The sequence below is a fragment of the Siphateles boraxobius genome, unplaced genomic scaffold (genome assembly GCF_051911475.1).
Source record: "Siphateles boraxobius isolate OS27281-9 unplaced genomic scaffold, OSU_SipBor_1 6, whole genome shotgun sequence".
In the NCBI taxonomy this organism is placed as follows: domain Eukaryota; kingdom Metazoa; phylum Chordata; class Actinopteri; order Cypriniformes; family Leuciscidae; genus Siphateles; species Siphateles boraxobius.
In genome coordinates, this window is record NW_027509186.1 from 5928538 (window position 1) to 5942516 (window position 13979).

Below are 13979 nucleotides of genomic sequence, written 5' to 3' on the forward strand. Positions count from 1 at the left end.
CTGTGTATGAGTGTCTCAACTTTAAAACTTGCCATCTCATCTTTGGACCCTGCATTACCTTTTTTTCAATGTAAGTACATAATACTTAAAGCCACTTAATATAAAGTGGGACCCATTATTTACATTATAGTACTTGCATGTATTAAAGTTTTAAAATAAGAGACTATCACTGTGCTGAGGAATGCACAGCCTCTACTTTTAAATGTATTAGTTATAATCTTATTATTGTTCTTTGGCCAATCATCAACCGAACCACAGACTCGACTCTTTAGCACAATGGTGATCCCAAAAACTCACACATACCAGAAAAACTTTCCAAAATAATAGAGTATTAAACACTAACAGATCCCCCCCCCCCCCATATTAATATTGAGTAAAACACATTAAATAACACTTCATTTTAATATTTGCTCTCCTTTCAGAAGTCAGTCAGAAGCAAAGCATGCTGGGAACTAGAAATCTGTTGTAACTCATTCCGTGAATGTGAGTGTATATATGTGTATAACATACATTCACATTTATATGGGAACATGTATGTGCAATATATGTACACAATAAAGGATAAAACTTTGTGAAAATTACATGTAATGCTATTTTTGTCTTCATTTATAAATATTGTATATGTATTAATAACCATACATGGTCAATGCATATATTGCAGTATATTGAAAAATATAAGCACTAGTTTTTCATAAATGGAAATGTATTATGTAATATATCGCATTATATTTTGCAGTATATTCCCATATATTTTTGTTACATAGGGGATAAAAACATTTAGGCAGTAAAATACATTCATGCAATTCAGCCCTTGAAATAACATGCTGTTAGCTGCTGTTATTTGAGTGGTTGTAACCTTGACTTTTGCCATTAGGAGTTGACAAAAATTTTAATAACATTGTCTGAGCCTGGTCTTTTCTTTTTATTTGAAGTTTAATAGGAGAAAGGTGGCAGCTTAACTGTCTGGAACAGCACTGTCAATCAAATAAAGTAGGCCATTGTGGTGCCGCTACTTCTCTCTGACCTCTGTAAACGTTGACTCAGCACATAATGAACAGCCTCTGTGATTGTGGATAGTGCATATGCAATGATACAATGTCAACATGTTTATGTACACTTATCTACAAATGTTTCTGTTGTGAACTTTAGGCAGCATAAACCAACGGCCTCCCTGCAGCCCCACAGTGGCTCCGCCCCTTCACTCCGCAGACTGCCTCCGCCACGGCAACAGCAGCGACGCACGGGCTGTGAGAGCCGTCTGTCTGCTGATGGGTGGAGCGGCCGCGTCCTCAGCGCTGGGTTACCTGAACTCCTGTGCACCCGCCTCCTCTAACCTGGCTCCTCACGCTCCTGAAATCACTCACTCCACAGGTTTCTCTGAGATGGGGGGAGGCAGTTCCTACCACGCTTGCAGCCAAGCCATAGAGTCGCCACATATTAACAGCTTCGACTTTGAGGGAGACTCTGATTTTGATGCTTTCGACTGTGGAGGGTTTGCATTTTAATGGAATATGTTTACCTCATCCACAGGGTTCACACATTCATGGAAAAAGGTGGAAAAATGTTAGGGAATTTGAAAATTGTTATTCCCAAACTTTTAAAAAGTAACGGAAATTCCTCTCTTGAATATATTTAACTTTGAAATATTTACTCAGTTTTAAATTGCTCTATTGTGAGTGCGAACACAATAATTTTTGAATAATTATTCAGTAATAAGGGCAAATTGAAAAGTCATACAAACCAATTGGTCATAATATGTGCAAATGCTGTTTACAAAGTATGTTTGATAATCTCTTTATAGTAGAAGACAGTAAACTATGTGAATTAGAACAAGCGAAGATGCAACTTTGGAAAACAAAGCCTATTTTTGAGACATTATGGTTTTTTTGGTGTTTTTTTTTTGTTGCATTGTGACATTTATGTAAATGTAGCACCTTCCTGTCATGCCCATGCACTCATTTTATACAAATACACATTATTTTATTTAGCTTTTCATTTTAATATGAAATATGACCAAGAAATGCCCTTGGCAGGTTTTGTGAGGTTCATCCAACTGTGCCCCTTTTAACTTCTCGATGTTGTGGTTATTGTTTTATATATAATATACATTATCACTATTCTCACTGTAAAAAAAAAAAAACTTTATTGGGTTCAGCATTTTTGAAAATTTGCCATGTGCTCTGTTCTGATTTCTGCAAACTTTGCATGTTTCTTGAATTGAATGTACAAAATTTCTATAAAATTGGTTATATTCACCTTTTCCCTCTTTCTTAACTCCCCTTTTGCTCACATTCTTTCTCTGTTTGTGTTACGGAGAGTTTGTGGAAGTGAGAACATAGGTTAGTGTTTATTAAACGGAAATATAATGTTACATCATATTGAGTGTGTCAATTCATCTGTCATTCAGCTATAAGAACAGGATCATGTTTACAGTGCTCTAAATGACTGGGCCAAGAGTTAAACAGAGGATGACAAAGCAGATTTGCTGGAGACAGTACTGGGGGATGAATGCTCATTTCTTCATGCCATTTAGCTCACAAGTGTCACACTGAAAAAATAAAATAAATAAATTCTCCCTAAGTATGTCTTGTTTTTCAGTACAAACATCTGAACATTCTTAAATCAACACACAATTACTTGAAAATCATAATTAACATAATAAGACTTACTAAAATTCCAAGTGGGACCCAAATGGTCATTTGACCTGGTCTATCTAACTGAGGCCCAGCCAGTTTTGTTTTCATGTAGACCGGCATAGGTTAGCCCAGATGAAATGAAAACTAAGTATGCACACTACAGGGTGTTGAATGTAACACTGAATCAGGGTTGGAGTTAATGAGCTCGTTAAGTGATTAATTGAGTGATGACTAGGTGTTATTGAAGATAGCTGATGATAGCAAGCAGAATCACTGAAGGAAAAAGGAACAACAAGAACAGAAACTACAACTGACTTCAGCCACAGCCTTAGATGAAATTAACTGAAGATAAAAGAAGACATTAAATCTCTGAAGATCTCAGCAGAGGAGGATTAAACAACTCCACAAACAGCATTACCAGCTTCACTTATTACTTACCAGCAGAGTTGGGTATAACGCGTTACAAAGTAACTGTATTCTAATTACTTTTCGTGTTAACGCAGTAATGTAACTCATTAAATTTTAAATTTATGTAATTTGATTACGGTTACTGATGTCAATAAAATTAAGTTACTTGCATTACAAATGTATTGTTAAGAAAAAAATATTTAGTAAAATGCATTTCTAATCACGTTTGGCTGGCTGCGACAGCATGAGCTTTAATGAATTACCGGAGAACGCGCTTCATGAGGCACATACACACGCAGCGCTACACGGTTTGGAGCACAGTCTGGCCGTTTCTCAATAGAAGTAGCCTACGCAAACTTCGGACTTGCGTCCATGGTAGTTCAGACTTGCCAAGTTTGACTCAGGAGAACGAACTCCCGAGAAAGAGAGGGCGCGAGTCCGGTTATTCTGCAAACGGAACCGCGGCGTTCTTGATCTCGTCACTCAGCACGCTCTGGCTACTCCGGTTATCTCTTTATGTAGCTATATTTCAGGCAACAATTAAACGAAATATGGTATAAAGTACAACTCTGCCTCTTTTCGTCAACAATAAAACAAAATATGTTATAAAACACAACTCTGCCTCTTTTCATTGAAAAAAATCGTAAACATATTAATGGCCACACAAATGTGGTTCAGGCAACGCGTACATTGATTATCTTCACTGCATATATTTATAACAACACGATATATAAAACACAACCCTGCTTCTTTTTGTTTTCATTTTAAAAATATGAAACATTATTGATCATTAAAACTGACATTTAACAGAGACAGGCTTGTCATTTTATTTTATTATACATGTACATACAGTGAAGAGAATGTATATATAAAATAAATATAAAAAATATTCTATATATTTTAAAATATATAAAATAAAATTACACAACCCTTTCTCTTTTTGTTAAATGTCAGTTTTAATGCTCAATAATATCCAGTATAAAAGTATTAGTAGCCTAAAACGTGTAAGAAGCTGTACAATTAGAAATAAAGCAAACAGTTCAGTCAAACATAAGTCAGCTCTCTAATAGGCTACAAAGTTAAAGTCACCTCTCGATGCATCCTGGGTAAAAGGGGCGGATCAGGAACACAACAGGGGTCTTGAACTGGACTTGGCTAGATGTGAACTTTGAATTGGAACCGTATTTGGGCAGCGACTGATGACGTTTCACAAGTCCACAAGAACATATTGAGAAACAGCCCTCTCTTCTGTCTCGCATGCGTGCTCTTTCTCGCTCGCTCTAGATTCCGTGAGATTTGAACTAATTTGCGGGCATCAGGGAGCCGCTACCAACATGCGGGAGACTCCCGGAACTTCCAGGAGACTTGGGATGTCTGTATTCTGCAATATTAAATTACGGAAAGAACTGAGTTTCACTTTGTAGTGTATTCTTGTAGTTTTAATAAGTTTTCAAAGTAACTTGAAAGTAAAGTAATTAGTAATCTGATGACTTTTTACATGCAGTAATCAGTAATGTAATCAAATTACAATTTTAAAGTAGTAATTAGTAATTTGTATGGATTACTCTTTTTGAGTAACTTACCCAACACTGCTAACCATACTGACTTTATTTCTGTCAGACATCTACAGAAGTTCTGTAGAACTATCAAAATACTCTGTTGATTTTGATCTTACGTGTTAGTGTTATACATCATTCGATCCTGTTAAGTGTCTGTTTATATTGTGAGTATACACAAAAAAATAAAGTATTGTGCTTTTAGTCAAATAAAGAAAATAAACATGATGCTAGTTTTGCCTTCTCTCTGTCAGTGAAGTCCATTCTGAAACGCGTCCGAAAATTAACTGTAATTCCGTGAATACTTGTCATACAGGCACGAGTGTCTTTCCATAATGAAGCTTGAACTCTCTTCTTTTAAATGAATTAATTTATATAAAATAACAAATATTCTCAGTTTATGTAATCTGTATGAAAAGAGAGAGATGTCAGTCTTTTTTTTTCAGCTCATTATACCTGATTACGCGTTAATGTGCCACGCCCACGGAAAGCGCACGCTATTCAAACGCAAATGATCTAAGACAAGCCATTCAAACATGCCAACGCCCACCAGCTGGATTATAAAACACATCATGTTCAATAAGAATCTTGCACTTAACCTCGACTTGCTACGCTGTGAGGAATAATACTATCTAATAACCCTGGAAAATGTACCAGAAGTGCTGGTAGTTTCATTTCGAGGAGCAACGGATCCAGCTGATGTAGTCATTTATTCTTAATTGCTTTGTTCTAATCGCTATATTGAATAGGTTCAGATTACACAATTTTTTTGTCTGTTACGATAGTCACTGTGTCAGATTACGCAATTTCGATTCCTAAAATCTTGTCGTGTCGTGGACAAGAAACATGTCTGACTACACGTTGCTTCCTGACCAGTCATCGTGTGCCGTCTTTAACGACGCGCGTCATTGAGCAGGCGAAACTAGTAGCGAGTGACTTCCGGAAACAAACGTAAACAAACAATGGATGAAGCGGTGAGTGTTGTATTGGCTGTCCTGTGTTCAGAAAAACGTAAAAAAAAGAAAGAAAACCCGACAATGGACACGTTCCTGGATTGCTCGAAGAGGACAGTATGGGCTGTCAATCTTCCAAAGAGAACTTGAGGTAAAATATTGTTTTCTTATGAACCTTTCCTCCATGTCATAACTCCACCTAGTAGCACCATCGTCTCTCTTTCTTCGCCATTTTTGAAAGTTGTGTACGGAAAAGCTTCTGTGCTCCTATTGGTCAACCTCATACATGTGACGGAACCCGTCGTGGACGACCGTTAAAAAAATTAAACATGCTTGTCTTTTTGTCGTGATATCGTGAAGCATCACAGACGCGACGTAGGTTGTCGCCCACTATGACACACTATACGAGATGATACGATCAAATCTTGCGTCCCGACGCCCGTTGTCGTTTACGAATCCCCACGACACCCTACGTAAAACGGATCGTGCCAAAATCGGGCTAAAATCGTGTAATCTGAACCAGGCATAAACCGCAAAAAGACTGTTATATGAATTGCGTGTCTGTGTGTAGGCTAAATGATGAACGAATGACACAGGCGCGCGCGTTGTTTACTTCAGTTATACAGGGCGTGTCTATGCCATTCATTCACTCTTGCACCTACATTAGTAAAAATGTTATTTTTACATGAACACATCCAAACTATATTGCTATAGCCTACTAAGGTGAGTAAAAATAGACTGAAATATGTTGAAATAAAATGTCTGTATAAGCAACAAACCGCAAATTAACATGTATATGCCAATATATCATAAACACAATATGTTACAGACTAAATATGAATGTTTAGACAAGATTTTGTGATTAGTTTTGGATAGTTTATAAAGTTTTGACTGTAAAAAAATACTACTGTCACATTAAATATGTAAGCTTTTGTTCGCCAATTTCTGCTCATGTGTTAAATATACTATAGTATGGGATGTTTTGTCAAAAATAAAGTAGTTATTATAGGGTTTGTTCCAATATTCAAACTAATGAATCCTTACCTTTTTTTAATACGTATGATAAAATGTATACTTTTTACAAAGAAAGAATACACTTCAAATATTGTTCAAATTGTAATTGTTGTTGTAATTGTAACCTATTTGTAATTGGTTACAATTTCTAATTGTAATATATATATATAATTTCTTTTGTCCGAGGTCACAGAGAAGGAAATGAATAGTTAAAATAAAGTCGTTATTTTTGTTTGTTTTTGCGCAGAAAAAGTATTCTCGTCGTTTGATAAACTTAAGATTGAGCCACTGTAGTCACTTGGACTATTTTAACGATGTCTTTAATAACTTTTCGGGGAATACGTTTCAATCCCTTAGAAGCCTATCGAGGAGTGATCCAGCTCTCAGATTTAATCAAAAATATCTTAATTTGTGTTCCGAAGATGAGCGAAGGTTTACGGGGTTGGAAACACATGAGGGTGAGTAATTACTGACAGAATTGAACTATCCCTTTAATAGTAAGAAAACCAGCACAGTTTAATCTAAAAAACTGAAATATTATTATAACATTTTGCATATTTTACACATTTTTTAATCCCAAGTGTAACTCTCACAGGGACATCAAGAATCAGCGTATGAATCTCAACAACGGTGACATGTTTCATGGCGCAATGCATTCTGGGAGCCATGGATGATTTTTTTGTGATTCACCCAGAATGCATTGCGTCATGAAGCATGTCACCGTTGAGATTCATACACTGATTCTTGATATCTGTGTGTGTCTATAAAGCGTAAGATTTTTCCAGTGTTTAGTGTACATTGTGTTCTCTTACGAGAGGTTCTCTCATATTGCGTAAGTTGCTTACGCTACGGGTAAAGTCATCTTTTCTCGAGATATGAAGCCAAGAATTATCCTTAATTTTGTATTTATTGTCAACGCAGTGCAGCAGCTAGCAGACCTAGGGCAGGCTATCTAGCGTGCTCATTGGCTGCCCTGCGGCAACTGCTGCAGCCTACCACTGAGCCTCGTGCGTGACGTCGCGCCCTCTACACGCGTAGAGCCCGCTCCCGCCAGAATGGGCGTGGTTTAGCGTATAAAAGTACGGCTCGGAGGCTGCTTCTCTGATTTTCATCTCTTCAGCGAAGTTCTCCGCATCGCTGGACTCTGAGAGAAGCCGCCGCCGTTGAAACCAGCGACTGCAAGCAGAGGAAAGTGCCTGAGGAAGCCGGTCGCCTTCGCCGCCTTCAGCCTTCTTCGCCTGCTATGCTATCCGGCGAAGAGTATCCTTTGCATCTTGCATTGCTGTGAGCGTTCACCGCTGCGACACTCACTCCTAAAAGAGCGTGAAGCGTTTTTCTAAAAATGCCTCGCATTTCTTGTGGCTCGTGCAGAGCCCCGCTCAGCGCAGGAGACCGCCATGTGATCTGTGTTCTCTGCTTGGGCCCAGACCTCGCAGTCCTCGCCCTTTTGTTGGGAGGCTGTGTCCACTGTGAAGAGCTTCTGAGTTTTCAATATGGACACTGTCACTCCACCCTCTTCGGGACCACAGAAGGTTTTAGCCGGCTTCAGCCCACACTGCCGTCGCTTCAGGTGACGAGGCGGAAGGAGACGCCGCGGGTGACAGTTGCTCCATCCTTGCTTGGGACAGTGAGGGGTGGTCGGGTTCTCTTCACTCCACCCGCTCCTCGATCCAGGAATCTGGCAGGACTCGGGCAGGCGTGGACGCGGAAATGATGCACCTCCTCTATAAGGGTGTGGACCGGCTCGGTCTCGAGTGGTCGCCGCCTGAGGAGCCCGCACCTAACAGACTCGACGGCTGTTTTCTTCAGCAGAGCCGCCGCCAAGAGTCCACCTCCAGGTTTGCACCTTTCCTGCCGGAGCTCCACTCAGAGCTGGCTAAATCGTGGAATGCTCCATTCTCCGCGAGGCTCCACTCTCATGTCTCCTCGGCGCTCTCCCAAGTGAAATCAAATCCATCCCCCCTGTGGAGGAAGCGGTAGCCTGCAGGACCACGTCAGCCCTTGTCGGCCACGCCTTCTCAGCCGCCGAACAGGCCGCGTCCGCCCTGCATTCCATGGCTGTTCTCCAGATCCTTCAGGCCGACCTCCTCCGTGAGTGGGACAAGAAGGGCCCGGATCCAGCTGCCGTCACGGGTTTAAGAAGCACGACGGACCTTTCCCTTCGCGCCACCTAATCCGCAGCTCAGGCGATCGGGAGATGCATGGCCTTGCTCAACGTCACAGAGAGGCATCTCTGGCTGACACTCGCAGACATGAGAGAGTCCAAGCGCGCCGAATTCCTCGACGCATTCCTCGACAAATTCTAGCGCTAATTCGCCCGAGGGACTGTTTTATTTCTCTCGATCTGAAAGACGCCTAATTTCAGATATAGATAATACCCTGTCACAGGCCATTCATGAGATTTGCCTTCGACGGTCAGGTATATCAATACACTGTCCTCACGTTCGGCCTCACTTTAGCACCCCGTACATTTACGAATTGCATGGAGAGAAATCAGGGCCTGCGGATTCTGAACTATTTGGATGATTGGCTGATTCTGGCGCAGTCAGAGATAGAACTCCTATCTCACAGAACAGTGCTCCTCAGTCATCTGGAAAGCCTGGGTCTCACGGTCAATTGGATCAAGAGGTCATTACTGCCCAGTCAGTCAGTTTCCTTTCTGGGGATAGAACTGGACTCTGTGGCAATGACGGCTCGCTTCTCTGAAAACATTTCAGAGGATGCTGGGCTGTTTGGCATCAGCTGCAGCAGTGCTCCAGCTGGGCCTACTGCGCATGCGCCCGCTACAACACTGGTTGAACGCTCGGGTGCCTCACCGGGCTTGGGCGTCCGGCTACAGGCAAATCAGAGAGACTCAGAGCTGCGTTTCAGCTCTGCAGCCCTGGTAAGCGGCCGACTGATACCAGCGGGGAGTGACCATGGGGGCTATTTCATACCGAAAGGTCATCTCGACGGACGCCTCCAACTCAGGTTGGGGCGCTCTCCTCGAGGGCAGACCTGTCTTTGGCCTGTGGTCAGACCGAGAGAAACACCTTCATATAAACTGTCTGGAGATGATAGCGGTCGAGAACGCGCTGAAGCGCATCCTCCCGTTCATACGAGACCACCACGTTCTAGTCCGGTCAGACAACATGTCTGTGGTGTCCTATGTGAACCGTCAGGGCGTTATCAGATCCAGGAATCTCTGCGATCTGGCGGAACGCCTTCTCGTATGGTCTCAGAACTTCCTGCGCTCACTGAGAGCCATGCATGTGCCAGGCTATCTGAACGACAGCCCAGACATACTGTCCAGGGACAACGTTCCCCCAGGGGAATGGTCCCTGCACCCCCAGACAGTCCAGTCGCTGTGGCGCCTTTTCGGCAATGCGGAAGTCGACCTTTTTGCGTCAAAGGACAACACTCACTGCCCAATGTTCTTTTCGAAGAACGAGGACGCGCTAGCCCAGATCTGGCCCAGCCGTCCACTTTATGCTTCCCCTCTGGTCTCAGTGTTGCCACAGGTGATCAAGAGAATCAGGGAAACGTGCCACTCGGTACTCCTCATAGCCCCACGGTGGGAGAACCAAATCAAGAAAGCCCCTTGGCCGATTCCGGTGAGGAGAGATCTCCTCTCTCAAGCCATGGCTCAATCTGGCATCCCCATCCGGAGCGCTGGTCTCTGCACGTATGGTCAATCAACGGATACCCGTCGTCCTGCCACCAAATGGTGTGCCGACAGAAATCTAGACCTACGAACATATGGGGTGCGGTGGTTGCTTGGCTTCCTTCAAGAGCTGTTGGAAAAGGGCAGGTCCCCTTCCACGTTTAAATAATATGTGGCGGCCGTTGCAGCGTTCGCTGAGTCGACACGCGGCCATCAATGGAAAGGAACGAGCTTGTCATCCGCTTCCTTGGAGGAGCCAGGAGGATGAATCCCCCGCGGCCCCCGTCGGGTCCTATGTGGGATCTTTCTTTGGTCCTAGAGGCCCTGAAAGCATGCCCCTTTGAACCGCTAGATTCCGTGGATCTAAAGAACCTCTCGCTCATAACCGTTTTTTCTGACAGCTCTGTCATCAGTTAAATGTGTCGGGGCACCAGGGCGCCTGGTGCTATTGAAATTGCTTATGCGTCTAAAGGTCTGCAATGACCTTTGGGCGTCAGGGCTCATTCCACTAGAGGCGTGGCCTCGTCGTGGGCTTGGGCCAGTGGGATTTCCATTCATGATATTTGTGAGGCGGCGGGCTGGGCCTCTCCATCCACATTTGTTAGGTTTTATAACCTGGAAGTTCCCGCCTTGTCAGTATGAGTGGGGTGTATGTTCTGCCCAGATCTGATCGTGCGCAGACTACTCTCACGTGACTTTAGCTCTCCTGGTTGAGCTGCACTTTATGGGTTGAGATGCTTATATAGACCGGCAACGCCGCTCTATAAAACGTATGTATACGTTGCCGGCCGCGTTACTGGCCACATGATTCCCACTTATCTATGTTCCAAGGGATCCCTGGGATTCATGAAGTGGATGCTTGGCGCGCATGGCGTTGGTCAAAGGGTTCCCTTAGCGTAAGCAACTTACGCAATACGAGAGAACCTCTCATAAGAGAACGTACTCAGTTACGTACGTAACCTCGGTTCTCTCTAGAAGAGAGAACGAGTATTGCCGAGGTTACGTACGTAACCGAGTACGTTTTTAAATAGGAGCCCTTTTTGTTTTTTTTTTATTGTTTAGTTTATCTGATTAATACCATGCTGGATCTCATGCAGTAAAATCAAAGGGTTACTATAATCATGGGAAGGTTTATACCGGTGTTCAGACACAGTTTTCAAAGCACTATTGTATCACACACTGTATCGTGCTATACTTCCCTATAACATAAATTGTAAAAAAACGGAACACTGAAAATATTTTTTTTCAACTACTCACGTCATTACGAATTATGATCACTTGTATATTTTATATTATTGATCAATACGTGAATCCGTTGACAATTGACCAATATGTGAAATCCGTGGTCTCGTTGTCAGAAATTAATTTAGATTAGATTAGATCAGATTAGATAGAACTTTATTGAGCCCAGATTGATTCCACTGTTGTATGTCACGGACTTCCGAAGCTTTGTTTGGTCACATGCCTTTTCTGGTTCGCGGTGATTTGTTAGATACTGTATGGTGGAGAAAACAAGTCTGACCACTAGATGTCACTAATGTGCACTGGTTAAAAGCTGAGAGTAATTAACCTTTTTTCGGCACAATTTGATGAGAGCCTCAACCGCTTCAGAAAGCCTCGGTTTCCCATCACTAATAATCAGTGATTCTCATGAGATCAGCAAATCAGGCCACTATGTGATGATTAAAACTGTATCATTAACAAGATACAGCGACATTTAGTGCCCTATTAGTAGTTAGTACAGTACAGCCTCCTATAGAGTATTAAGCACTACACAGAATACACTTTTATATAGCCTGAGTCACATTTTTTTCAGAGCTGATAAAAAAACAAAAGGAATTTGCACACCCCTTTCTGGATTGGAGTGTGGATCACCAGTGACTGACTGACTGGATTCATCAGCTGACTGCATGCAATAAACCATGTCATCGATACCACAACAGTTCAGATGAATACATACACCCCTATTAAAAAGTCAAGAGCCCAACTAAAGCAAACACTGATCTACATAATGGTGGCGTCAAACCAACTATTATTTTCAATAAAACATCAACATCCAAACCTCTGTTAATTCTTAATAAGAGCTTTTGTACTTGATTTCGTCTAAAGATTTTGTCGTTCTTGTTTTTCTCTTTTTTTCTGTTCTTGTTGTTCCTCTGTCCTTCAGTGATTCTGCTTGTTATCATCAGGTGTCTTCAATAACATTCAGTCATCACTCAATTAATCACTTAATTATCTCATTAACTCCAACACTGATTCAGTGTTACATATATCACCCTGTAGTGTGGATACTGTCTTCATAGTATTCTTTTCATGTCTAAGCCTTGTGCCCCTACATTGTGCCCCCAAAATTGGCTGGGCCCCAGTTAGCCCAGTTCAGGTCAGGTGTGCTGGCCTTGGTCACACAAACATAATTTGTTTACATAACTTCAACATCGTCTTAGGTTATATTTTTACCCGGGTCTCTGAGAAGGGAATTCTGAGGCCCATCTAAATGCACACCGACATTCTGTAAAAAAAATGGCACTCCATGACATCACATGCAGAGATCCCGTGAATATAAAGCCTGAGTTACACGTCATCAACTCTTTTGCCTGAAGGAGATGTGCAGGCAAGCCTGAGATATGGCAACGAGACGCAGACGCTTGTTCCTCTCTCAAGGAGCCGGGTTGCATAAGTAACATAGTTCAACGGAGGAGCAACCATGTTAATATAGTCTGGGGAAACAGTCATGACTATCTTGTTAACTCTAACACAGATGAAGTAGATCAAGTCCATCAACTCCCCCAAAGCTTCACAGTCCTTTAGTTCGTCCGTAACATTAGGTAGTTTTGATTTATATGCAGTTTAATGTGGATCTTCATGTAATTTTGCATATGCTTCTGCTTACATTTGCTATCACTTGTTTCTTCAGCATCTTCACCTGTGTTTTGATCAGGAGATTCAGCACTCTTTCAGAAAATGCATCATAGCACCCTCTACTGTATAACAGTGAAAACATGGAAAGCCGGATATTTCCTTAAATGGCAGAGAAAGAGTTAATTTCTCCAAAGATTCATTATTTTACAGTAGTTAATAGGTGATTTATGTCATTGTATGGGAAACACACCCCTGTATATGTTCCGCGCATCAACACCCTGGTGTTAAGTGAACATACTATTAACAAATATTTATTTCAACTTTCTATGGGGAGTGCAATTTTGTTCATGAAAGATTACTTTTGTCATTTATGCACATACTTCAGGATAAAGCGATACATGTACATACACAGCAGATCTGGAAACCAAGATAGTTTTGTACAGCACTTGGATAATGGCTTACAATTAATTCACCATTAATAACCCTATCCAATAAAATGTAAATGAGTAAATTTAGCGATTGAGTTTTATTTTATAGTAAAGGGAAATATGTTGGTAGTTTATAAGGTTTAATGTTCAGATGGACATTTAGAGGAATTTATCTAATTGAATGCTGCCGTTACCATTGTGGTGAAGAGTAGCGCTGTCAATTGCGATTTTGGTACAACTTACTGTGATTAATACACATCGCGATTTCTCATACACATCACAATTTCTTATTGATGTAAAATCTTCCGATTAGTAAGGACCAGGTGTGCATGTGTCGAATGTATCTATCCTGAACTTTAATGGAAATTGTATGTTGGGTCAACATAATTGATTTAAGTTAATACAGCATTCCCTTGTTTTATGTTACATCAAACTGATTGAAGTAGGTTAAAACAACTAAATTAGAATTTATTGGTGGAATC

General features: G+C 41.5%; 1 long non-coding RNA gene across 1 annotated transcript; it reads left to right on the forward strand.

The window, feature by feature from the left end:
* Window positions 1–1415: 1415 nt before the first annotated feature.
* On the forward strand, window positions 1416–2580 carry LOC143715780 (uncharacterized). The gene is made up of 2 exons (XR_013195887.1): window positions 1416–2343; window positions 2420–2580. It is a non-coding gene; the product is annotated as an uncharacterized LOC143715780 (long non-coding RNA).
* The last annotated feature ends 11399 nt before the right edge of the window (window positions 2581–13979 follow it).